Source organism: Schistocerca americana, chromosome X (assembly GCF_021461395.2).
Source record: "Schistocerca americana isolate TAMUIC-IGC-003095 chromosome X, iqSchAmer2.1, whole genome shotgun sequence".
Classification (NCBI taxonomy): domain Eukaryota; kingdom Metazoa; phylum Arthropoda; class Insecta; order Orthoptera; family Acrididae; genus Schistocerca; species Schistocerca americana.
The window spans coordinates 520898773-520925311 of NC_060130.1; the positions used below are offsets into that span (position 1 = coordinate 520898773).

At 42.7% G+C, this 26539-nt stretch overlaps 1 protein-coding gene across 1 annotated transcript in view; it reads right to left on the minus strand.

Annotated features, from left to right (window-relative positions):
* The window catches only part of LOC124556619 (angiotensin-converting enzyme-like), a 178641-nt gene that overhangs the window by 106553 nt on the left and 45549 nt on the right, over window positions 1–26539 (minus strand). The gene's annotated exons all lie outside the window — the stretch shown is intronic.

Consider the following 26539-nt stretch of genomic DNA (forward strand, 5'->3'; position numbering starts at 1 on the left):
AGAACTAGTATTTTTAGATATATTGTCTGGAACATTAGTTGTCACTTCGTGTGACCCCACTTCCAACCAACATCACTTTGCATACACTGGTGGAACCTCCATTTGTCTGAACGAGACTTCTTACATCACTTAAAGATAAGTTCGTAGAATTTTTTCGACGGCGTTAGGTCTTCACGTTTAAGTCAAGATTTCCACCTACAGCTACATCTATACTCCGCAGAAAGGCGTGTAACGGAAGATAGTATTAGTTCCCTGTTCATTCGTGAGTAGTTATTGTGATGAGCGACTGTCCTTGATCTTCTCTATGAGACTGAATTTCTCTGATCTTACCATCATGTTCATTTTGCAAGATGTGCGTGAGAAGAAACAATGTGATTCCTGAGACCTATTGGAGCACATGCTCTCGGAATTTCAGAAGTAAACCTCTCCATGTTTCACAACGCCTTTCTTGTAGCGCCTTCCACTGACGGTTTATTAACATCTCCATGACGCTGTCGCGCTTTCCAAATCAACCTGGGAAGAACGCGCCTCTCTTCATTGGAATCAACTCTATTTCCGCAAGCAATTCTGCGTAGTAACGTCCCAGTCTGACTATAAATATCCAAGAATCGGCAGAACATGGGTTTTGTTAGCTACACTTTTTAGAGGTGTATTACAAGGAGTCATCAAAAAGTTTGCGTTCGAATGCCATACAGTCGAGTATCGGCATGCCAATGAGGCAAAATTGCAGTGAGCATTGAGGCAATCATCCCTCCACATCCTCGTCCGATGGGAATCGTCGACCATTCTAGGCCTTTTTTAAGGGACCGAAGGCGTGAAAATCGCATGGAGAGAGGTCAGCACCATAGGGCGGGTGCTCCAGTGTCTCCTACGCGGGAGTAACTTCTGCGATACGGGGACGTGCGTCATCATGAGGCAGCAGCACTCCTTGTCGTAGTTTTACGGACGTTCACCTTAACTGTATGCCGTAATTTCTCTAGCGTTGCGCAGTACGTTTCCCTAGTGATGGAGGCGCCAGATTCCTTGTGATCAATAAGCAATGGTCCCTGGTAATCAAAGAACAGAGTGAGCATCACCTTTCCAGCAGATGGCTGGCTCTTGAACTTCTTGGGATGAGGGGACGATGGCTGACACCAATACATCTTCGACGCTTTCGACTCTGCTGCCGAGTAGTGGCGCTGCCTGAGACACTACGCTCAAGGAATGTGTTGCCATCAACAGCTTGCCGCACCATTCCACAACAATGGTTTTTGGCAGGCATGCCGCACGATACACATCCTTCGTTTTCCAGTGAATGTTTACACATGTTTGTCATTCGGTAGTGAAGGAAAAGATAACGGAACGTTGGTTCTGTTTGGAAGCATTTGGTAATAACATCGGCACGGTTCGCGTTTCGGCGTTTACCGCACGTATGTCGGAAAGTCATACTAATCCATTGCCTAAACGTCGGTACTTTATACCCGAATCGGAATCGTACTGCGTAGCATATACGCTGCAGCAGTGCCATGAAACGTAAAGTTTTGATCGCCCCTAATACGATTCGTTACGACCTTTCCAAACAATTTCAGCGTGGCATTCACTTGGTTGTTTCATTTTAGGGAGACACTCATAGATGGTTTACCGCTGTTCCTACTTCCAGTGAGTTACTGCTAATATTTTTATTGAAAAATAAATGTCCTTTCCGCCAATTTATGTGCGATACGTTACGTTTATATCTGTTGAGCGTAAATTGCCTGTTCGTGCACCAACTGTCGATCCTTTGTTGGTCTTCCTATATTACAGTTTTCTGGCATTTTCCTCACCAATACAACACCATCACCTGTGAAGAGCCTAATGGAGCTTCTGACACTATTCATCAGACCGATTACACAGTATGTACCGTGAACAGTTATGAGCGTGTTACTTTCTCTTGCTGTACTTCTGCAGTTACTTGACGCTTTCAGGAATCCAAATAAAGCCGGTCCAATAAGATGAAGACGCAAATCAGCATCAGCAAAAATTGAGTACTGTGTTTAACACAGTGAACTAACTTTAGACCAGATATGATGAACAGTTTGCCTTAAATACAGTCGGGGACAGAATTCGCGAGACACCTCGTCTCATCGTTAAGCTGAACTCCACAACTTTATTGTCTGTGAACACAGACATGTAAGTAGACGAAGTGCTACCAACATACTGTCTACATACGTGAAGTCGAAAATGTATCCAAGCATTGGTCAGACTCATTTCGATGATGTCGGAGAATATATTGCTTCTGTTTACTTTCTCTCTTATTTTTATGTGCTGTGATCAATAAACTACGAAAAAACACCATTTATTATGCACTGTACTAATGTAAATGAATTACATCTTATCATGTTAACTTTAAGAAAAATCTCTTTTAATAAACCAGAGTATTAGCAGCATAATACGCACTTTTGGCATCGAAACAATCATTGCTCCGTAAAGTTCACAGTCATAATGAAGTCGCGTTACGGGACTACCACGAAAGTATACAAATGTAACAGTAAGAGTAGGACATTACGGTATGTAGATAACAAATCAGTCAGTGCCACCTTTAAATCAATACAATTTGTAATGGAAGAAACAGTAGGCGTAACTAGTGTGCGATTCAGAGATTTTTTAGCTTTAGATCTGCAGGGTACAGAATCAATGTAGCGATAAAACTTACGGGAGAGGTGCCTTAGGATTTTTTTACTAATTTTCGAGCTGCCTGCTAGTGGTTCTTCCACAGAATAGGCAAAAATGAAGTTCTTCAGCTTGAAACGCAAACACTTTATCGCTAAGCTAACACATTACATCAAACACCACTCCCTTGTTGCGAAAATGATGGCGGAGACGGAGAATTTGCAACGTAAATGGCGAAGTAAGCTGAATTTCTTGTTGTAACGAGTTACTTGGACCACTGTGTCATCCCGTAAGTGAGAATAATCCAGAATATTGAATCTAAATCACAAGAAAATATCGACTGAATTTACCAGGATAATCCTGAATCAGTCCGGGAAGTCACTATATTACTTATACTACTATTATTGCCAAACGTATTCCACACTCATTAGACTAGTGCAGGGAGAATACGTTCGTTCAGCCGATGTGTTTCTTGAGCTCACTGGAACTGGGAAACGCCTCCCTTTGAAGACGCTATGACGCTGGCTGCCTCTGTATTGACTTGGAGAAATACCTAGTTTAGGCAAATGAGTTTTATTCGAATTTCTGTAAGTGTGAACTGGGTCTAAGGCTCAGTTAGGAATAATGTCAAAATGCACAGACTGCATCTCGAACATCATAAATTAAGAGCAGGAAAATAATGTATTCGGATCTACTCTTTAATAGCTGTAGTAGGTATTTTTGATTTCCTGCCGTAAGCAAAGTGCAAACAACAAAATAACGCTCCGGAAGGGAATCGCTTTTTTAGCATCGAAAGACACTGATTAAGTTATGAGTAAATAAAACCCAGGTTAATATTATACACTTGAAGACATTATTCCTTATGAATGCTTGCATTGGCGCCACTCCTAATATATAATAACACAAACTAAAAGACAAAATAACACTGTTTGGAGTTATTCGCGTTTTGCAATTGAATTTAAGAAGCAGCGAACAACATACAATTTCGAATCATAAAAGCAAACCGTGCAAAAAAATCTTTCGTAATGAACGAAAAATAAGACTCAAAAGCACAAAAGAATACTGACCAAGTGAATCGCTGCAACGCAAGTTCCATTCCACCTTCTAATAACATGAATGGAGAAGTAGTTGTCATGAGAATATGAAACGAGGAACAAAATGTGCTGACAGTAATGTGTCGAACATGTCATTCTTAAGCAAAACTCTCATTCAAAAGGACGAAAAGTGTCGCGTAATCGTAATGGTTGCCTTATAACTGCCGGTGTGTTAAATATTACGGCACTTGCAACCTAGCCTGACTCAACAGGCAATGAAAATTGTTACTTCATCAGGTACAACTTTCTGCATTAAACCAATCGTATCGGTGTCGTTGTTTCCAAGATCATTGTTTCGAATTATTTTGCTCAATGATCAAATCCAGTCTTATGTTACTTTTTTCTTTTGTCGTCACGCAAGTATGAGCCGTTAATGACTTCAATATTTTTGTGACATCGAGAAATACAATGGAATAATTTACAAAAGGAATGAGCACTTCAGATGTTATTAAAATTTGATTTTATGTTAAAAAATCTTATACAACCATATACAAAAAGTGTTTTTTTAACAGAACTGCACACATTACTGCGGAATTACTTTTAATAAACACGTCGATATTCCGATTTCACCGACAATCAGGTCTTCGTATAACGAGGAGTAGCTTTTCCCATCCCACGAGTTATTCATGTACCGAATTGGCTCCATTTTTACGTAAAGTCACAAAACTCCGTCCAGAAAGAGATGATAGGTATTGTTCATTAGCTTTGAAAATTTTGTCGCTGATTTGTACTCATTATGATGCCATTCCATTGACTGATTTACGTTTTGTGGGACTCGAGAACAAAATCTGCCACTGATGTCATGGAGACAAACAAAAAAATTAATAACAGTTTTCCGGAAAGTGTTATTCCGCTCTGGGCAGTGTACGAGAGCGTTACTTCACAAGTGCAAATTAGCTATTGCGGTGGAAGATCCAGATGACAAGCAGAGGACTGACTTGAAATAAACATAAAATAATCAATGTGTGGTGTTACATCGTTTTACAGAGACTAGAAACAATGGACATGTGGTTGCTACACGAGCACTATGGAAATGGCCAATAGCAGCAGCAGACTCATTACTGTGAGAAATTTTTGAATTCACAGTTTCAAACACTTGGTGCGCTTCATTCAAAGGCAAACACAGAATTTGGCAGCGACGTGTCACCACATACATCAGCACCAATCCAAAGCTAACGTTTGATAAATTATTGGGAACAGCAAGATTTTTCATAATTCAAACTCCACAATGATCCCTGATTTCAGCCCTTTGATCTTACGCAGAAACGGATCCAGTTTTGCACATTATTGACTCGTGGGTTGTGCACACGGTGGTCTGTTTATCCATGAAATCGGAATGTCGCCGTGTTCATTAAAAGTAACTCCGCCAAAGTGTATCCCGTTCAGTCAGCCACACGACTCATATTTGAACTGATAGGTGAAGAACTACATTCGTCCATTACAGAAGTGCCCTAGATTCTTCGCATAGCCAACGGAAATCACAAGTAGCCACGCAATTAATAAAATACTTGCCTGGATGCAGGCTCCAACCATCAAGACGATGCTTTGATATGCTTGGTTGCCGATCGCGAAGTATTTAACAATGTTAACTAAGTTGGTCTTCCTAGTGATAAGCACATTAAAGAATGTGGTTGTGGTATATGTGCCATCACACGTTGCTGGTAATGCTTCAATATTTTATGTTTCGAAGTTTTTACCATCGATATCGCCCTGGGGAATACTCTGGATCTCTTGAAGTGTGAAAGTAAAAATAAAAGCAAAATTTGTTATGCTACAATTTATCTGTTTTTTCTTTTTAATTGCTATTAGTAACACAAAGTTATACAAGATTTGTGACGATAAAATCTTATTTCAATAACATTTGGAAGGCTTATTTCTTTTGTAAATGATTCCATCGTATTTCTCGATGTCACAAAAATACTGATGTCACTGATGTCACATACTTTTGCGACAAAAATAACAACACATTGAATTTGAACATGGAACGCAAAAATTTGAAACTGTGATCTTATCCACTACGCTGCAAAATCTCTTAGTGTAACACCATGCCTGCAAACTGATGCAGTATCATTGAAAGTTTGACTGTCATTTTCTCGGACAATATTGGTTCTTGGCACCTGACACAAAATAAGTCTTCCCTCATTTTCTACCTTCTTTCACCAAGCGAAGTTTCGACTGTGTAAGAAATCTATAGCGGGTCCCTCTTGTAAGACTTAGTTTCAGAAATCTGCTGATATAACTCCAAAGCCGTGCATGGAACATGGAATTCTTGCAGTATTTCCGCACCAGAAACATAGCTCGACCAGTCCCTACAGGCCCCAAATATCTGTCTTGAGTAACTAACAAATTATCAAAATTAATCACCGTTTCTCTGATGCCTCAGAGCTACTACCCTAATAACAGGCTTTTTAAAGTTATATTACACCGTATAGTCTTCGTAGAAACTGACATGTTTCATTTCCTGTTATTTGTGCACTTTATTATTCTCTCTTTTTGATACTCTTCCTGAAACAATAAGGGGGTGCAAGAAAAGTAGTGTCTCCGAACTATTATGTGCAAACTCTTAAAACTGGCTTAAATAAAATAAACGTTATTAACATTCTGCAACTTTATTCTTCATATCTGTATATTTGCAGCCATTTTCTGCAAGAAGCCTCAGAATTATAGCATGTCAAATGGTGGTGTGTACTGCAACTACGTCGGTGCAAGAGAAACTGCGTGCTGTTGTCAACAATGCCAGGCCCCACATGAGCACTGCGACATCTGCAACAATCCGACGCCTTAGGTTCACTGTCATCGAGCATCCTCCATACAGTCCTGACTTGGCCCCATCTGGTTTTCATCTGTTTCCAGAACTTAATAAACACCTTCGAGAACTTTACTTAGACAGCAAGCAGAGGTGAGTGTGTGGCTCCATGAAAAAGTCAAACATTCTGCAATGATGGTAGCAATAAACCGGTATCTCTGAGTGAAGTGTCTTCGTTGCCAGGGAGATTATGTTGACATGTAAAGACGTATAGATTAAAAATAATTGTGCAGAATATTAATAGCGTTTGTTTCATTTAAAAAGCTTGTAAAGCCGGAAATGCATATCCTCGTATTTCCATCTGTTGTACTATAATTTTTTTCCTTATTTTATTACCTGAATATATGATGTTTCTGTGTCTTCGTATATTGTAATTGTTTTACTATTTGTATATATATGCATTTATGTCGATGTATAATTGGTTTGTTGTGTAAAGATTATTTGTATTTTTACGCTGAGTCTGGCCTAGGGAAACTATGCTATCGAACCATTACATCGATAGGTCGTGTGGAGAACCAAAGTGTTTAGGATCTTTGGTAGTGTCAACTCTGCCGCGTGGAGCGCGGGCAGAGCAGAGGGAGTCTGGCTGGGGTGGTGCAGTGGAGCAGGTGTGTTGTGTGAAGCTCCCGCGAGTTGCCGCGCTTTCTGGGTTTGGCAGCATGTAATTGCGCTCGACTTGCGATGATAGTTTCCGACATGGTGTCGCGGATGGGAAGCATTAGCTGGCGCACATCAAGAGCCCGTTTCGTCTGGTGACCGTGTCGAGAAGAGGGCACGCCAACATCCAGCTTCTGCAACAGCGACGGCCGACAATGAGTGACTGTCGCCACCTCCTCGATCGACAGCTTCAAACCTTCAATCAACCAACAAGGAAGACTGGAAGCACGTAAAGTTTTAGAACTGTATGGCAGACCTCAGCTTTTCAAACTTTTAAAATTGTTGCATCACAAAATTAAAGCAACTTAGCATGAACGTTTGTTGCTCATTGTCCCAATTGCATTGCCAAGCAGGGTCCCTTCCTTTTCCGAAATGAGCCCGAGTGTCGTTGAAATTCAAACGCCAGCATCATTCGATTTCACTGCTTTAATTTCAAAGTTCAGTTAAGGTATTCATACCTGGCTACAATATTTAGATTGCACAAGCACAAATTAAGAGTGCGAGTTTTGTTACCGTATTTTAGTTACCTGTGACTGCACCTCAGCTTGGTACGTACTAAATTTTACTATTGTTAATTGTTCAGAATCATTTAATTCAAGTTCAAAGTTAAATCTCTTATTTCTAAATTGCGTAGATTCAAGTAGCTTTTGAAATGATTGTTGAGGTAGTCCAAGACTAACCGTATTTTACTGAATTTCGATGTGCTTCAGAAAGAAAGCTCACTATTAACTTCAGTCACTAAATTAACTTTCGATTTTCCGGTTTTATTAATTCTTTTGCTAAATTAAGCCAGAGCGTAGCGAAATTTATTACTTCTGAGAAACTTTCAGTTTTCACACTACACGTGTCAACCTTCAGTTGCCACGCTTCTAGTGCTAATTATATGTGTAATAACCTTTCTTTTTTCAGTTACTATAGTAATTGTCCTTAGGACTGGTGACCGTAATTTCCCCCAAATCTCAAATATCTAATTACCGCTAGTTAATTGTTAACGTAACGGCCGCACATTTACTTTCTTTATTAACTTTACCCCTTTTCAAAATTAATTTCCACCAGTTTCATTTGCATTTTTCCTTTCATTTAGATGTAACCCTTTCCTCCCTCTTTACCGACAAATTGACTTCGGTGACGATTGCTTTTCCCAAATTTCCATTAGGTACACGCGGTTTAATTTTTCACTGTCATTAAGGTCGATAAGTGAGGGGGAGGTTACAAGCTTTAAGAGTTTTCACACAAAAATTCGAAGGCATTACTTATCAGCGCGCCCTCTTATTCCATTATTGAGGTTTTGGAAGAAATTGTAGAGTCCTAGTTAAAGACTGAAGTGCATCAGTGCCGGGATGACGACAGAGTAGGATGGCGGACATTCCTCAATGCGACCTCGAGTTAACAAAGTATTTAAAACGACCCGAAGAGATCTTCAGTTACGTGTGTTCTGGGTTTGTTAACATTGTAGGGGTGATTTCGAAACGGAAATAATTATGGAAGAAATGATTTAAGTCACGAAATGAGTAACTTATCCCATCAACCTCATTTCGTATAAATTCGTTTCCTTTTCAAGTTATTCCTCGGTGAGCCGTCAAGTTTGCGAGATGAAGCTACACTTAGCGTTATCCAATGAGTTAGATTCGGTTGCAACTGTCGTAATGCTTAACACGGCAGTCTGTTTTAATAATTACACCTGCATAATTATCCTATCGTTGAAGTGATAGGCTACAGGAGTTGTTAGTAAGAAACAACCGGGAAATAAACTAGGAAGAGAATGCTCCAACTGAGAGGTATAGCATACACATTCCATCCCAAGTTCACTTAGGACAGGGGTGTGCAAACAGCCGCCCGCAGGCAACATGCGACCTGCTAATGATTTTTGTCCTCCTCACAACTCTTTCGTGAGTATGTGCATGGTTACCACTGAGCTCCAGCCTTTGCAGCATAACTTCCTTTCCATGCCGCAAGCTTGTACTTCCACTATCCTATCCCCCTTTGCTTGTCCATCGGATGGTCATCTGCGTGCAGACCATGCTTGGATCTGGTTTATGATTGGGATTCGAGTCTCCATTTTCGGCATTTACTACAACTATTCATTAGATAAACACATGGTCCCCATTGTTGGGCTTGACCTGCCACCAATCTTAAAAATTCTGCAGAACTGTGGATGACGCAGGGAGGGTCGCAAAATGCGTTGTATGCTCCACCTTTGTGCCCTTACATCTTTGAACCTGTCCCTTTAATCAGGTAATACACCCAAAACCAAGCATGGTAACCATCTCGTTGTGGGGTGTCGTCAAGTACCTGCATAATGGTAGTTCCCTGACATCATAGGGATCGCACTGTTTGTGGCTAAGCTGAAAACTCCCCATGTATGTGAAGGAGTATATACCCATCGTGATTGAGGCTCTGGGACTCCCAGAAACGGATAACTGGCAAGGTAGCCATTGATAAGGCTGGGTGGCGCCAATGGGGAGAGCCCCTGTTGAGAGTGGGTGTCACCATGGCGGATGAGCTACAAATGAAGCTGATGAAGTTATCTCCCATTGGGAACTATACAGCCCCAGCAGTCTCTATGAAGGGACAGTCCTCTTTTAATATAGAGAGATACGCCCCTAAAATGTTCTCTCCCCTGACTGCAAAAAGAACCTAGGGGCAAATGGCAAGAAGAGAAATAGCACTCACCCCGCGAAGACTTAGTCTGCACAGGGACTGATGGGGAATCCTTCTTAGACACAAAGCCTTTATTCTTTATAGAAACTGTAGAGGAAGAGTTTGGGGAAGTTTCAGCCATCCCCAAAATAAAGAGTGGTTGAGTTTTCATAAAAACAGCATTCCCTGCCCAGTCTCGAGCACTGCTCGCTTGTAACAGCCAGGTGAGAAACCAGTGACTGTCACTCCCTACAAAAGTCTTAATATGGTTCAGGGCACAATTTTCCACAGAGACCTTTGCTTACAATCTGATGATGATCTACACCCCAACTTGGAGCGACAGGGTGTACACTTGGATGTCAAATTAAACGATATCAAGCCATCAATTTTCAACCTCATTTTATTAGGCAACCAGTTTCAGCTTTTTACTACGCCATCTTCAGGCCCCTGACCGACGTGTAGGAATAATCTACCTCGCTTGTGATTAAGTATCTACTAATATTAGTATTGCTGGCCCCTGTTTTGATCAAAACCGAGGTAGATTATTCCTACACGTCGGTCAGAGGACTGAAGATGGCGTAGTAAAACGCTGAAACTGGTTTCCCAATAAAATAAGATTGAAAATTGACGGCTGAAAGGCATTTAATTTGACATCCCCTATCGAACAGCCGAGTCTCGCAACCATCTCTAAAAAGATGGACATACAGAGACTGGGTGTACACTATGCCTGTCATGCACATAGGAAGCCAAATCACCATAGATTCGTTACCGGTGCCTTCATCATGGTCTCTGAGGGCGGTTCATTGCCTGAGAAGGTCAAGGTGATGGTATACCAATGTAGTGTGGAACCACATGTTCCCCCCACCCATGTGGTCCTTAAAGTGCTTGAAATTTGGGTACATGTCTTTGCGTTGCAATGCTAGCCATATCTGTAGAAATTATGGATGTGCGCTGCATGAGAATGTTTCTTGTACCTCTCCCCTCATCTGTGTCAACCGTGGAAAGCACCATTCTCTCTGCTCACCAGATTGCTATGTTTTCCAGAGACAGAAGAAGATGCAGGAGTACAAGATTCTGGACGGATTAACTTACCAAAAGGCCAAGGAGAATTCCACCCTGCATGTACAAAAATATCATATGACACAGCTATGACGACATTGCGCCATTTGGTGACAGTATTCCCACCTCTTACCCCTTCTACAGTGGATCCTCAGGTCCGCTCAAGTATGCCTGCTCCCTGCTTGTTGGGGGCTCCCCTTTTGCTGCTTTCCCACACCTATATTGGGATCGATGGCTTCCCACCCACAAGGGACATTGGTCTGCACTTTGCAGCTGGAGATGAATCACCTTGCCCCAGCTTGTCTTGCCAGGAAGAGATCCCTCAGGACACTTCCTTCCAAGATTTCTGCCATTCTACAACCGAACACCAGGCGGTGGCTGAAAGAGCCACAGTCTGCTGGTTACAGGGCTTCACGTTCATCATCTTCACCTGAAACAGATTCAGAGAAGCCCTTGAAATCATCAAACTCCTATAAGAAGGAAAGAAAAGAAAAGTCCTCCAAGGAGAAAGACATTCCGGTGGCACCCATGCCATCAGATCCTTCCTGTTCCACTCCTGTGGCCGAGGAGGAGATGCTGGCAGTCCCTGAGGCACCAGTTCGCACCATAGAACGGAGCCTGAAACCTATGTATATTCATGCCATAACCTCTCAACCAGTGGCAGCAGGCGACCCTAGGGCATAAAACGCCTCCTTGGTCCCTTGATGGCCTCACTTACATCGACATTATTCTCCAGATTGTAGCGGTTTATTCCACCACCTTCCTGAGCTACGACATCTTTTAAGCACTTTCTCTGCCTTCTGCCTAACCCTTCAGGAGACTTGGTATCTAGTACCACGGACTACAACCCTTCATAGATACTGGGGATATTATAAGAATAATTCTACCTATGACACTGTGTCAGGCGAAGTTTTCACATATATTCTGGACACTCTATATAGCGAACTTGTGCCTCTTAATATACCTTTGGAGGCTGTTTCTGTTCAGGTAAGGACATTTCAGGATATTGCCGTCTGCATTGTTTACCTCGCTCCTGGTGGTGACGTGTCTCAGAACAAGCTGTCTGCATTGGTTTATGAACTCCCCGCACCTTTCCTAATCTTGTGTGATTTCAACGCCCATAACCCTTTGTGAGGTGGAACCACGATCACTGGCTGCACTAAGGACCTCGAAAACTTACTGTCACAGCTTGACCTTTGCCTCTGCGTTCAGTGTGGTCCACAGAACTTTCTCGACCACTGACCTTTTCATTTGCAGCGCTTATCTTCTAGGCGCTTCAGTCCGGAACCGCCATGCTGCTAAGGTCACAGGTTCAAATCCTGCCTCTGGCATGGATGTGAGTGATGTCCTTAGGTTAGTTAGGTTTAAGTAGTTCTAAGTATAGGGGACTGATGACCTCAGATCTTTAGTCCCATAGAGCTTAGAGTCATTTTAACCATTCTAACCTTATCTTCTCCCATCCATCCACTGGAGAATCTATGGTGACCTGTGTGGTAGTGACCACTTTCCAGTTTTTGTGTCACTTCTCAGCGTTACTCCGCTGGACACCTCCGCAGATGGGCTCTCAACAGCGCTGACTGGAATGCTTTCGCCCTTGGCTCGCTGCCGCATGGGGCAATCCAGAATACAACTACAGCTATTCTTTTCTGCAGCTGATTTAGCCTTCCCCGTTCCCTCAGGCCTGCCTCGAATGAAGCTAGTACCTTGATGGTCATCATAAACCGCAGAGGCCATTAGAGATCATAGGTGGGCTCCTCAACACCCATCGACAGAGTATCTCAGTGCCTCTAAGCAGTTCCATGCCTGTGTCCACCACCAAATAAAACGACAGAAGTGAGAATGCTGGGAACAGTACGTTTAAACCATCGGGCAACGTTCCTCTCCTTTGCAAGTTTGGGATAAGATCAGACATCTCTGTGGATAATTAATTTGAGCGGCACTGTCTACGCTGCCCCAGACGCCATCACGGAACATTTTGCTCTACATTATGCTCAAGCCTCAGTGTCTGAGAATTACCAATCGCCTTCCGTGGACTAAAACAGTGGGTGCAGCAAAAGCAATTATCTTTTACTACACATCACCTGGAGTCATATAACACTATATTCAGCTAGTGGGAATTCGTCGTGTCCTAGCCCTTTACCATGATACAGCCCAATGACTGGACGTATCCACAACCAAATGATCAAGCACCTAATGGTGGATTGTTGGCATTATATCCTTGATACGTTAACTGCATCTGGAGCGTGTCACAGTCCTGAAGCCAGGTAAGCCGCCCCCCCCCCCCTAGAGATGGGCATTTATTGCCCAAATTAGTCTCACCAATGTCCTCTATAAGTTGCTTGAATACATTGTAAGTCAGCGGCTGTGTTGGCTCCATGAGTCTCCAGGTCTTCTGGCTCCATCTCACAGTGGTTTATGCTGAGGCCTTTCCACTACTGATAATCTGGTTTACGTGGATTCTGCCATCCAAACAGCTTTTTCCCGACGTCAAATCTTTATAGCCATCTTTATCGACCTGCAAAGGCCTTCGACATCACATGACAACACCACATCCCTGCTACCTTTTACAAATGGAATCTCCGGTGTCCATTCACTATATTTACTCAAAACTTCCCGTTGCACCATACATTCTGGGTTCAAGTTCTTGCTTGCTTCCCACTGTACCCCACAATTCCAAGAAAATGGGGTCCTGCAGGGCTCTGTACTGAGTGTCTCTCTTCCTAGTAGCCATCAATGCTGTAGCAGAATCTATGGTACCCTCAGTACCACCGTCCTTGTATGCTGACGACTTTTAACTCTACTATTGCTCCTGTGGTGTGGGTGTCGCTGAACGACTACGTGGCGCCATACAAAAGACGCAGACATGGACTTTCAGCCATGGCTTTCGGATTTCAGCTGCCAAGACTCGCATCATGTACTTCTGTCGACGTTGTACCGTAAACCCATAACCAGAACCTTACCTCAACCACAAACTACTCAATGTGGTAGGGACCCATCGCTTTTTAGGACTGGTCTTCCATTCTCGATTGACATGGATTGTCCGTCTTCGCCAGCTTCAGAAGAAGTGCTAACTGCACCTTAATACACTTCGCTGCCTGAGTAACACAAGTTGGGATGCGGATCGTACTACCCTTCTGCACCTCTACAAAGCCCTGATACAATGCCATCTTGATTGTGGGAGTATGGCATACAGTTCAGCACCTCCCTCAGCATTGCAGGTATTGTATCCGGTACACCTGTGATGGTTTCGACTTGCGACAGGAGCTTTTCTATCTAGCCCTGTGAACAGCTTACTCGTGGAGGCTGGGGATCCTCCATAGCAGATTAGGCGCCAACAACAGCTTTTCAAGTATGATACCCACTTTCGCAGCTCCCATGGCCGTCCGAATTACCATCTTCCCTGTCCAAACACAGAAATCTATCTCCCACAACGGTGGACCAGATCAGGGACTACGATCGCAATCCGTATGTGGTCCGTCCTCTCTGATCTCCAGTTGTTTACTCTTCCACCTCACTTCCGGATCCACTCACTTCGTCTGTGGTGTTTCCCGCGGCCACAGCTTTGGCTTGACTTATCACAAGGTGCGAAAGACTCTGTCCGTCCTCAGGCCCTCCACCGCCAATTTTTCTCCATCCTTGACGTACCCCCGGGTACAGAAGTAGTCTATAGTGATGGCTCAACGGTTGTGGTCGTTTGAGATTTGCTTATAATCACACAGGGTATACTGAACTGCAGTCATAGCCAGATGGTTGTAGTGACTGCACTGCAGAACTAGTAGCCACCTCTCATGCTCTTGAGCATATCTGTTCCTGCATCAGTGGAGTCCTTTCTCTTCTGCAGTGACTCCTGGAGCGTTCTCGCCATCCCTTCCCTGTATGCTCTCGAACAATGTGGATGCTCATTGACCTTCTTCTGGACCACAGGCCACGTTGGGAACTCGATGATAGCCTGGTTCAATGGCTCTGAGCACTATGGGACTCAACTGCTGAGGTCATTAGTCCCCTAGAACTTAGAACTAGTTAAACCTAACTAACCTAAGGACATCACAAACATCCATGCCCGAGGCAGGATTCGAACCTGCGACCGTAGCGGTCTTGCAGTTCCAGACTGCAGCGCCTTTAACCGCACGGCCACTTCGGCCGGCGATGATAGCCTGGCCAAACTTTCTACCAGTACACCGGCCCCTCAGATCGGTATTCCGGAAACAGACCTCCGATCGGTATTACACCGCCAAGTTTTAGGAATCTGGTATACAGAATGGCTCTCTGTGACTTCACAAAACAAACTATAGGTGATAAAGGAGACTATGAATCTGTGGAAGTCCTCCAAGCAGGCCTCTTGCAAGGACTCTCCCGTCATTTGCCGACTCCACACAGTCCATACCTGGCTGACTCATGGTCATCTCCTCTATTGGGAGGGCCCACCTCACTGTCGTTGTGGTGGTCCACATTTTGCTGGACTGTCCCAACCTAGCTGACCTGTGGCTTACTTTTAATCTCACTGACTCGCTATCCCTGGTTTTAGGAGATGATGCCTCAGTGACTGACTTAGTTTTACGTTTAAGAAAAGGGAAGTTGCTACTCACCACATAACGGAGATGCTGAGTCACAGAGAGGCACAACAAAAATACTGTCAAAAATAAAGCTTTTGGTCATTAACGCCTTAGTCAACAATAGACGTAGACACACACACAAACAACACACACACGCACACACTCATACGCAAACGCAACTCACACACACGACTGCAATCTCAGGCAACTGAAACCACCTGGTTTCAGTTGCCTGAGACTCCAGTCGAGATTTCTTTTCCGGATATGTCACTTCGCTGAGTGTTTGATTCTCTTACGATTCTTATGTAACAGGTGGAATACCTATTGCTCCTAAGAAATCTGTCTCGCGTCTGAGGTGCTGCGGCTCACATGTTCGCCTTGCTCGCGTTACAAGCGCATTAATCAAGGCTCTTATTTGGCTCGAGCGGTGATTCGACAGTTTGTGCAGGTACCAGTCCGTGTGTCTTGGTTTTCGATACGTCCCGTGCCCCAGGTTCACACCACTGTAGGTTGTAAACCTAAGGTGTGGTACAGGTAGGCCGATGATAGCTTCGCTGTGTGGAGCCATTGTGAGAACAGCTCTGTGACAACTGAACAGTCACAATGCCAACATAAAATTTACCATGGAGGTAGAAAATGGGCAACAGCTACCCTTTCCAGATATGCTGGTCACAAGGGAAGATGAAAACCTGGGACACAGCGTGTATCGAAAACCGCAGAAAGATACAAATATGACAATAACTTTAACAAGAAAGAAGGAAGCCTCCAGGTGAACGGATCCTGGATTCCCGTCCTCTAGCGAATGACCGCTTCAAGTTTCAAGTAGCAAGGCGAGACCCGCAGTAGTAATGACAACGGAGGAGCCCTTGGACGTTGCCGCGCCAGGTACATATAATCTGGGGCTACGAGCTCGACTCCACCACCAGTTGTGGTGGGTGAAACATTGGCAATGCTAGATACTCGTGCTTGCGAAACGTCAGAAAAATCATCAAACAAACGTCGATCGAAGAACCTGAGAGAGAAGGCAACAGGCAGTTTGTCATATGAGGCTGCAGCTAATATATTTGAGTAACTGAATTAACTTAATGTGACATTTTAGGTAAAGCAGCTGTTGGCACATGAAATGTGAGAGCATCTAAAATTACTCAAAACAAAACTATATCAATTTGCAAAGTAAGCAGGTGAAGGCAATTTTTCTCATTTCCCTTTCTTGGGAAAACAGGGCATAATTGTGTTTCTGTTAAGATTATGGATCATCTGCAGTGTTTGGAGGACGAAGCTACAAGAAGAATTCAGGGCTTTAAGAAAACTGAGCCTCCGTTCAATTTGCTCTCTCATCCCGTCATTGTTGGTACTGACACTACTACTGAGGATCTGGAGCTTGAACGTATTAACACGCATTTACGTCACACTGTGAAAGAAGTGTTGAATGCTGCGACATTCGTTGTCTCTTATAAATTTTGTCTGCTGAAAAATTTCCGTGTATGAAAAAATTTGCTGGGAGAATGTTCTCTATATTTCGGTCTCCGTACATTTTTGAGCAAAGCTTTTCTTGCTTGAGGATCAGTAGATGTTAATATAGATGTTCTTTGCCGACATTAACTTACAAGCTGTGGTGAGAATCGAAACAAGCAGTCTGATAGGATCGGGTGATAGGATACATCACTCTCAATAAACTGCTTCTAAAATTAAATGTTCTTGCAGCTACGGATGGTGTGAAATAAGCACAATAAATAAATTGGTTATATGGGCCACAATTTTTTTTCGTTTATATTTTGTTGATCCTTATGACACAATTTACACATTTTCAGAAATGTAGAGTTAACTAACGAATGCAAACATTTCAAAATGTGCAGCCCTCCGCTAACATCAGTGTCCATAGCGTGGCCCCTGAGTCAAAACAACTGCCCACTCCTGATTTAGAGTAAGCTCAACCTGTTAATTTCGTTTGAGTCTGTCTTAAGCTGCCCTAAAATTGAAAAACTCATTCATTAGGCGATTTTCGGCTTTATTGAAAAAGCATCACCGTAAGTTGTACTGTAACCAATACGAGTAGACGGTACTATTCGTCCCCTTCGTTTTTTATAGAATGAATGACAGTTTTACTTAAGAAGACATTTGCGACACAGTACTTTCAGCACTTTTTGTTGCTTGCTTCACATTATCATAACAACTGCTTCTCCTTTAATGTCATTAGAAGTTGGACTCGAGCTTGCACTTCATTAATTCACTTGGTTAATTCTCCTCGCGGCTTTTCAGTCCTATTTTTTGTTCATCGCGAAAGATTTTCTTCCACGGTTTGCTTTTGTGATTTGAAACAACATGTTGTTCGCTGCTTATGAAATTCGATTAAAAAACGCGAACATCCACAAACAGTGTTATGTTGACTTTTCCTTTGTATTATTATGTATTTGAGGTGGCGCCAATGCTAGCATTGATAAGGACAATCGTTTTCAAGTATATAATATGAAGATGAATGTCATTTACTCGTAACTTTATTAGCGTCTTGTGATACTACAAAGGCGATTCAGTTCCAGTGCGTAATACTTTAGTTGTCAGTTCGCTTGTGTCAGAAAAACAATAATGCATGAAACAGCTATTGAAGAGGAGACCCACATAAATAATTTTCTCTACTCTTTATTTATAATATTAGAGTTCCAGTCGGCGCATGTGGATATTATTCGTAACTGCACTTTAGAACTAAATCACAGTTACAGAAATTCGAACAAAACTTATTTTCCTATACTAGTTATTTCTGTCTCCCAGTCAATGCAGTGGCAGCCGGCGACGCAACTTCATCGAAGAGCAATCTTTCTCAGTTCCAGCCAGCTCAAGAAACACATCGGCTGAGCAAACATAGTCTGCTTTTCACTAGTCTGATGGAGAATGGGCAACATTGTGGAATACGTTTGGCAATTATGTGACCGTTGATATAATACCTGGAATGATTCATAGGTAACCTAGTAAATTTCCTCGAAATTTTCTCGCCATTTAGATTAAATATCCTGAATTATTCTCACTAAAGACGTAGAGGTAGAAAATTTATGTTTTCAAGTGCAAGAAGCCCATTCCAACAGCAACTGCAGATTACTTAGCCATTTACGTTACGGATTCTCTGTCTCAGACAACATTTGGACAACAAAGGAGTCGTTTCTCACGTAGTTGTATGCTAGCTTAGCGATATAGTGTTCCCCCTTCACACTAAAACTGTTTTAGTTTTCGGTTCTAATTTCGCTTGAGACAAGATTTTTAGCTCTTCTCTGAGAGAGTTACAAGCAAACGGATCAACAATCAGTAAAAAAACCTAATACGACGCCTCCCCCAAAAGTCTTGTCGCTATCTTGATTCTGTACCCTGCAGATCTAAAGGCGAAAAACTCGATGAATTGCACACTTGTTAGTGCTAGCTTTTTCGGTTTCTATCAGTTGTATTGGCTTCATTGTGGCACTGAATCTTTTGTCATCGTTATTCCGATGTGTACTGTATCTACGCTTACTGCTACGTTTGCATACTTTCGTGGTGGTACCGTAACTGTACTTCAATAAAACTGTGGAGTGAACGTAGACACAGACCGTTTCAAAACTGAAATTGCAGTAAAGTAAACAGCGTATTTATGTTACTACACTGGACACAGCGAATATACATAAAAGATAATTCAATCAGCAGCAACAGATTCTCCCACATTATCTAAAACAGTCAAGACAGTCTGACTATGTTCGTATAGTTTTTTGACTTCACGTCTACAGACAATAGACTGGTAGCACTTCGTCTCCTTCCATGTTCTGCTTTGTTAACAGACAGCGAAGGTGTGTAGTTCAGAATAAGGACGAGGCAAGGGGTCTCAAGAATTCTGTCATCGACTGTACACTGTATTAATTTTCATAGTAAATAAAGAAAAAGTGTAGAAAATAAGAATCAAAACATGTTTCAGTAACTAAGTGACTGAAAACAGAAAGAAGATAGCACATACTGTCACAAATATTTGATTAAGACAGAACAGTTTCTTTTAGATTACTTGAAATAGGGAACAAGGAAAGATTAATAAAAAGAGGTAAATTGCTGGCAAAGATCTTATGGACTGTAAAGATGGAATAAAAGACTGAACATCTCAAAGAGGGAGCTGGATGGAACTACTGTGATGTTAGCGATTGCACAAAGAACAAAAAGTTTGACCCTGCATTTTTGAATGCTAAATGAGTGACTCAATTTAATAAATATAAAAAGCCTGAGTCAGAGGCAGCAGAAATCATGAAGGGATCCTTAAACTGCAATATTTCGTTGATTTTTAAAAACATGTGGCATAACATGTAGCGTCGGGTAGGTTCAAATAACAGTCAAGTTAGTCGAACACCCTGTCCTTTTCAGGAAATTTCCGGTAGGAAGAGTGGGGCCGAAAGCAGAGTATCACTGTTACTAGTAACCTCAGCCTTTGCTTACAAAACACTCGTACGACCCATCCGGGATTACCGCTCAAGTCTGTAGCACGCAGACCAAACAGGGGATACTGAACGTAAACAAAGAAGGGACAGATGCTGAAAACTCTGAACTGGCGACACTTGAAGATAAACAACAACCGACACGAGAAAGCCTTCCTTCGGTGTCTTAAGAAACACTATAAGTGAGGAATCTGGAAATATACCACAGTCCACTACACTGCAGGGAACCGTAGGAAAAAAAATGGTTCAAATGGCTCTGACCACTATGGGACTCAACATCTTAGGTCATAAGTCCCCTAGAACTTAGAACTACTTAAACATAACTAACCTAAGGACAGCACACACACCCATGCCCGAGGCAGGATTCGAACCTGCGACCGTAGCAGTCCCGCGGTTCCGCACTGCAGCGCCAGAATCGCTAGACCACCGCGGCCGGCCCGGAACCGTAGGAAAACAATTGGGAAGCATTAGATATGTATGTTGTAGAATGACATTTACAGTTGTCAGACCCAAATGAAGCTTTTCCCAAAAGAACAGACTGAGAAGTAGGTCTTATAATGAAAAGAAGCAATTAAGTGGAGCACCTGCTACAACATCTGCAACAGTTATCGAGACTTAAGAAGTGCCAGTGGAGGTGAAGAGCTGCAAAGGCTGAGAAAAATTAGAACATGCCAAACCGAGTATATGGTGCATTATGTATGTACAGAATAACAGGTTACTACAAGAAACAAATAAGTGGAGAATCTCATAAAATCAGGCAAAATCGAACGAATTTATAAAAAGGAACATTATTATTTTGCAGTGTTATTAGCATAATACAGTATGTTACGATCATCGGAACGCTTCACTGCATTTCATTTCACATACTATGTTTGTTTCTTAGAGCACTTCCCGTCTGTCTTCAGAAGCCCGTTGTCTCGGTTAAAAGCCTACACATCCGACGTTAGATGAGTGTCAACCGTGTGAAATGAGCATCCTTACTTCTTAAGGAATCTCTAATGATTCATAAGCGGGTAGAGATATCGAAACAAACTTCCAAGAAACAACAGTTCCAAAGAGACAGTTAATATTCGCAATTCGTTTGTATGATAAGACACTGCACTAGTACATATTCCTTAAATGAAGCTATGTAATCTTTAACGACGTTCAAAAGCTGTCAGTAGAAGGACTGTAATGATGCGACGGTTGATGAACTTGTCGGTGAAGCTTTTAGCAATAATTGGCGGAAATGGTACAAAAGAAAATAAGAAAACCAAGGCATCTGGTGCAGAGGGAACGTATCTCCATTAGAACGTAAACACTGCATAACAATCAGAAAACTGCGCTGGCGTTCATATCACACTACTGGCCATTAAAATTGCTACACCAAGAAGAAATGAAGATGATAAACGGGTATTCATTGGACAAATATATTATACTAAAACTCACATGTGATTACATTTTCACGCAATTTGGGTGCATAGATCCTGAGAAATCAGCACCCAGAACAACCACCTCTGGCCGTAATAACGGCCTTAATACGCCTGGGCATTGAGTCAAACAGAGCTTGGATGGCGTGTACAGGTACAGCTGCCCATGCAGCTTCAACGCGATACCACAGTTCATCAAGAGTAGTGACTGGCGTATTGTGACTAGCCAGTTGCTCGGCCACCAGTGACCACACGTTTTCAATTGGTGAGAGATCTGGGCAATGTGCTGGCCAGGGCAACAGTCGAACATTTTCTGTATCCAGAAAGGCCCGTAAAGGACCTGTAACATGCATTATCCTGCTGAAATGTAGGGTTTCGCAGGGATCGAATGAAGGTTAGAGCCACGGGTCGTAAAACATCTGAAATGTAACGTCCACTGTTCGAAGTGCCGTCAATGCGAACAAGAGGTGACCGAGATGTGTAACCAATGGCACCCTATACCATCACGCCGGCTGATACCCCAGTATGGCGATGACGAATACACGCTTCTAATGTGCGTTCACCGCGATGTCGCCAAACACGGATGCGACCATCATGATGCTGTAAACAGAGCCTGGATTCATCCGAAAAATTACGTTTTGCCATTTGTCGTTGAGTACACCATCGCAGGCGCTCCTGTCTGTGACGCAGCGTCAAAGGTAACCGCACCCATGGTCTCCGAGCTGATAGTCCATGCTGCTGCAAACGTCGTGGAACTGTTCGTGCAGATGGTTGTCGTCTTGCAAACGTCCCCATCTGTTGACTCAGGGATCGAGACGTGGCCTCACGATCCGTTACAGCCATATCGATAAGATGCCTGTCATCTCGACTGCTAGTGATACGAGGCCGTTGATATCCAGCACGGCGTTCCGTATTACCCTCCCGAACCCCCCGATTCCATATTCTGCTAACAGTCATTGGATCTCGACCAACGCGAACAGCAATGTCGCGATACGATAAACCACAATCGCGATATTCTACAATCCGACCTTTATCAAAGTCGGAGACGTGATGGTACACATTTCTCCTCCTTACACGAGGCATCACAACAACATTTCACCAGGCAACGCCGGTCGACTGCTGTTTGTGTATGAGAAATCGGTTAGAAACTTTCCTAATGTCAGCACGTTGTAGGTGTCGCCACAGACGCCAACCTTTTGTGAATGCTCAGAAAAGCTAATCATTTGCATATCACAGCATCTTCTTCCTGTCGGTTAAATTTCGCGTCTGTAGCACGTCATCTTCGTGGTGTAGCAAATTTAATGGCCGATAGTGTATTATGTTTCAAATTTCCTTTCTCGTAAAGTTGTTACAGTCCTTTTCTTATTTTCTTAGATGCAAAAAGACATGAACGCATTACCTTGTCAAAGAACATATACTCCAGGCCTCTGTGAGGCACGCGATCTCCTTACTAACAATGGCACTGTATCCGGTGAACGAATACTTAACCGGTGGACACGGATACCACTCTGCGCTGCAGTATCGGTGAAACAGTTTTCGAAAACGGTCCCAAGGAGGATATTTCGAAGATATGACGGTATGAAGGATACGCCAAATCAGATACTTCAGCTTCACAACATAGCCTGTTTAACAATTTAATACTGGGTGTTGTGTGATGTCCTTAGGTTAGTTAGGTTTACGTAGTTCTAAGTTCTAGGGGACTGATGACTATAGATGTTGAGTCCCATAGTGCTCAGAGCCATTTGAACCATTTTTTGAACAATTTAATAAAACTCGCCAAACCCGTTTGCTTAACCAGTACCTGCTCTAGTTAACAGATTGTTCCCCGATGTAAAAAATGGTTCAAATGGCTCTGAGCACTATGCGACTTAACTTCTGAGGTCACCAGTCGCCTAGAACTTAGAACTAATTAAACCTAACTAACCTAAGGACAGCACACACATCCATGCCCGAGGCAGGATTCGAACCTGCGACCGTAGCGGTCACGCGGTTCCAGACTGAAGCGCCTTTAACCGCACGGCCACACCGGCCGGCTCCCCGATGTAATTAAACGCTGCCAACAAATATGATCTGTTTGGTTGGTCAACATAATCTCGAGTTTGAAAAATGTGACTGTAGATCATATGTCACTAAAAGCAAAGTTGCAGTCGTCAGGTCACATACGCCCAGATAAAATGACAATGTTCGGTTACAAAAGTTGGCGATCTGATCCCGCAGCGTCTGTCTTCGCCAAGAATCGATAACTGGCTCCCATTTTCTTTGTCTTTGGAACATTTCTAGAGATTTCTTTGACGTTTGAAGCCTATTAGCTATTCAGCAGTATGGCTACACAGTGATTGCCTTGCTTCTCGACGATCGGCATTCATATTTGAGCAACTTTCTCTGCACTTAATAACAAGTGTTCTTTCAGTGCTACTCCCATTGCGAAACCTCTCACAACTTAACTTTACCATCTAATGAACAACAAACTTCCGTGACGTCAAGGGAAATGCTCCGAATACTGGTCACAGTAAGGACTGAAACGTGAGTAAAGTGCTTACCATGAGTTTAAAACTTCCATATGTGCCTCACTGCGCTTAGATTTAGGGTGAATCCACATCAACCCTAACATCACCGAGAGACAGAATATTCATGCTTGCAAGCGAATGGAACTACTTTCACAGTATACCGTTGATGGTCGCACACGACTATAATCGTCTTTCGCACCGCAGTTTATACACATAAAATTAATGCCGTGATTGAAATTTTGATCCAATAATTACTTCTACAACTATCCGCCCCTACCGGCTACGGAAAGGTAAGAGAGAAAGTTTTACTGTTAGGTTCAAAATGAAACTCTGCTATATTCCTCTACACAAAATGTCTCGAACATTGTGATAAAGTACATGGCAATTATTACTTACGTAGATAAAATGTTACTGGTGTTTAAAAAGAGCCTTGAAGTACTACTATTTTCAAAATCTTGATCGGTTTATGTGTCATTGGGAGTTTCCACGTTCCGTTTCTCACATAGAAGGAAGGAAGTTTATTGTTTAATATCCCGTCGACGTCAACATGAAGTACATGCTCAGGTTGAACAAGGATTAGGAAGAAACCAGTCGTTACTTTTCCAAAGGATATGTCTCCAAATCCAACTACATTTATTTTCGTGTTTTACGCGAAATTCAAATCAGGACGATCGGACAAGGATCTGAAATCCACTACCCCCGACGCGAGATGCGGGCCCAGTGATTCACTGAGCCACGTCTTTCCTTGTGGCTCATACGTGTTTGCATGTGCGTACGTGGGGAAAGGGTTTCCTTCCATTCCAGTAGCCCATAGAGGCGCTTCGTAATTTCCACATTAGGTAGTGAATTCTATAGGGCCGTTCGCCTGAATACCAAGTGCACTTAAAAAAAAAGTGTGGCTCATGCATAAGTGACTATACGCCAGGTCAATACTTCTCTTCCACTGCATGTTGTTTTGTGCCTACATCATCCATTCGGTTTTCATGGTCACCCATCCCTAACGTAACGTATGTTGGCTTTCCACCTTGTTCTGTATCTCCTCCTCTTCCACTGCCACGAAACTTGTTGATAGTGATGAAAATAGTAGCCCGCTTCCTGGGGTACTAGCTATGTGAGGCACCCAATGCAGTCTTCTCTTCTCCCTTTCCCCTACAATACTGCGGTTTCTACACGGTATTCATACAGCATTGTTTTCCCTAAGTTTTGATTGCCGGGTGCACTAATCCGCAACGCTTCCACAAATCTTTCTTTCTTTCTTTCTTTCTTTCAAATTCAAGTAGTTTTTCCTCATCTTTCATTCTGAAAATCAAGTTATCATGTCCGAATAGAACACTAGAATAGCGACTGACTATCACAGTGGATTTTTAAATATTTAAAGCTGTTGAAAGCCACAATGAGTCCGCTAATTTGTATTTCTGTTCAATTCTCTCCGTTAGAATGGCGCTCTACAGCGCTCTTGCAAGTAATATTGTCTACAACCAAGGGAGTATTTTTTGTCTCTTTTTCTAACCATATGGCATTCTGTTTCTCCTTCACTCACATGGAGACAAACTACCACTGAAGTTTTGTAATGACTTAGCATAACTTCTTTCGTATTTCCCCCTGAGTAGTTAATTAGGAACATAGTTGAAATAAGAAATATAATAATAATTTCTTGTGGCTCAGTGGCCTGGGGAAAATCTTTCAATCGGACGCCACTCCGGCGACTTGCGTGTCCCTAGACTAACCCAGAGATGCAAGTGGGGAAAAGGGACCTATATTTTAACGTGGAATCCAAACCACGTGTCTTTGCTGGTGACTGCTCATATCGTTGAGAGGTGTCGGCTAGATTAAATGTAGACGGACAATTTCTGTGGATCGACCGCAGTTCGACCTGGATCCCCCATATGGCAGCCATCTACATTACTTTTATTTCTTAAAGTTATTTATAAATAAATTTTGATGCACCCCTACTGCCCCTCCTTTTCCTTGGGAGATTATGCCTTCATAGGCTAGCTTCTTTCAGCTACTTTCGAATTTCCTTAATTAATTAAATTCTGCTTCTTGAAAATTAACTTAGTTTCTATTCCCTCCATTCACGGACATAAATACTGTATTCTGTAGCGGAAAACAAAATAACATAATCGGATTCTTCTATCAAATTAATGATTTAAAAATCACGTGTAAGTAAAGTCAAATATTCGTCTACTTTCGATGCAGATTCGTAAACTGTGCTATCTTCCACCACTGAACTAAGCCATAATTGGCTTTTAAAGAACCTTTATACAAGGTGTTACAAAAAGGTACGGCCAAACTTTCAGGAAACATTCCTCACACGCAAAGAAAGAAAATATGTTATGTGGACATGTGTCCGGAAACGCTTACTTTCCATGTTAGAGCTCATTTTATTACTTCTCTTCAAATCACATTAATCATGGAATGGAAACACACAGCAACAGAACGTACCAGCGTGACTTCAAACACTTTGTTACAGGAAATGTTCAAAATGTCCTCCGTTTGCGAGGATACATGCATCCACCCTCCGTCGCATGGAATCCCTGATGCGCTGATGCAGCCCTGGAGAATGGCGTATTGTATCACAGCCGTCCACAATACGAGCACGAAGAGTCTCTACATTTGGTACCGGGGTTGCGTAGACAAGAGCTTTCAAATGCCCCCATAAATGAAAGTCAAGAGGGTTGAGGTCAGGAGAGCGTGGAGGCCATGGAATTGGTCCGCCTCTACCAATCCATCGGGCACCGAATCTATTG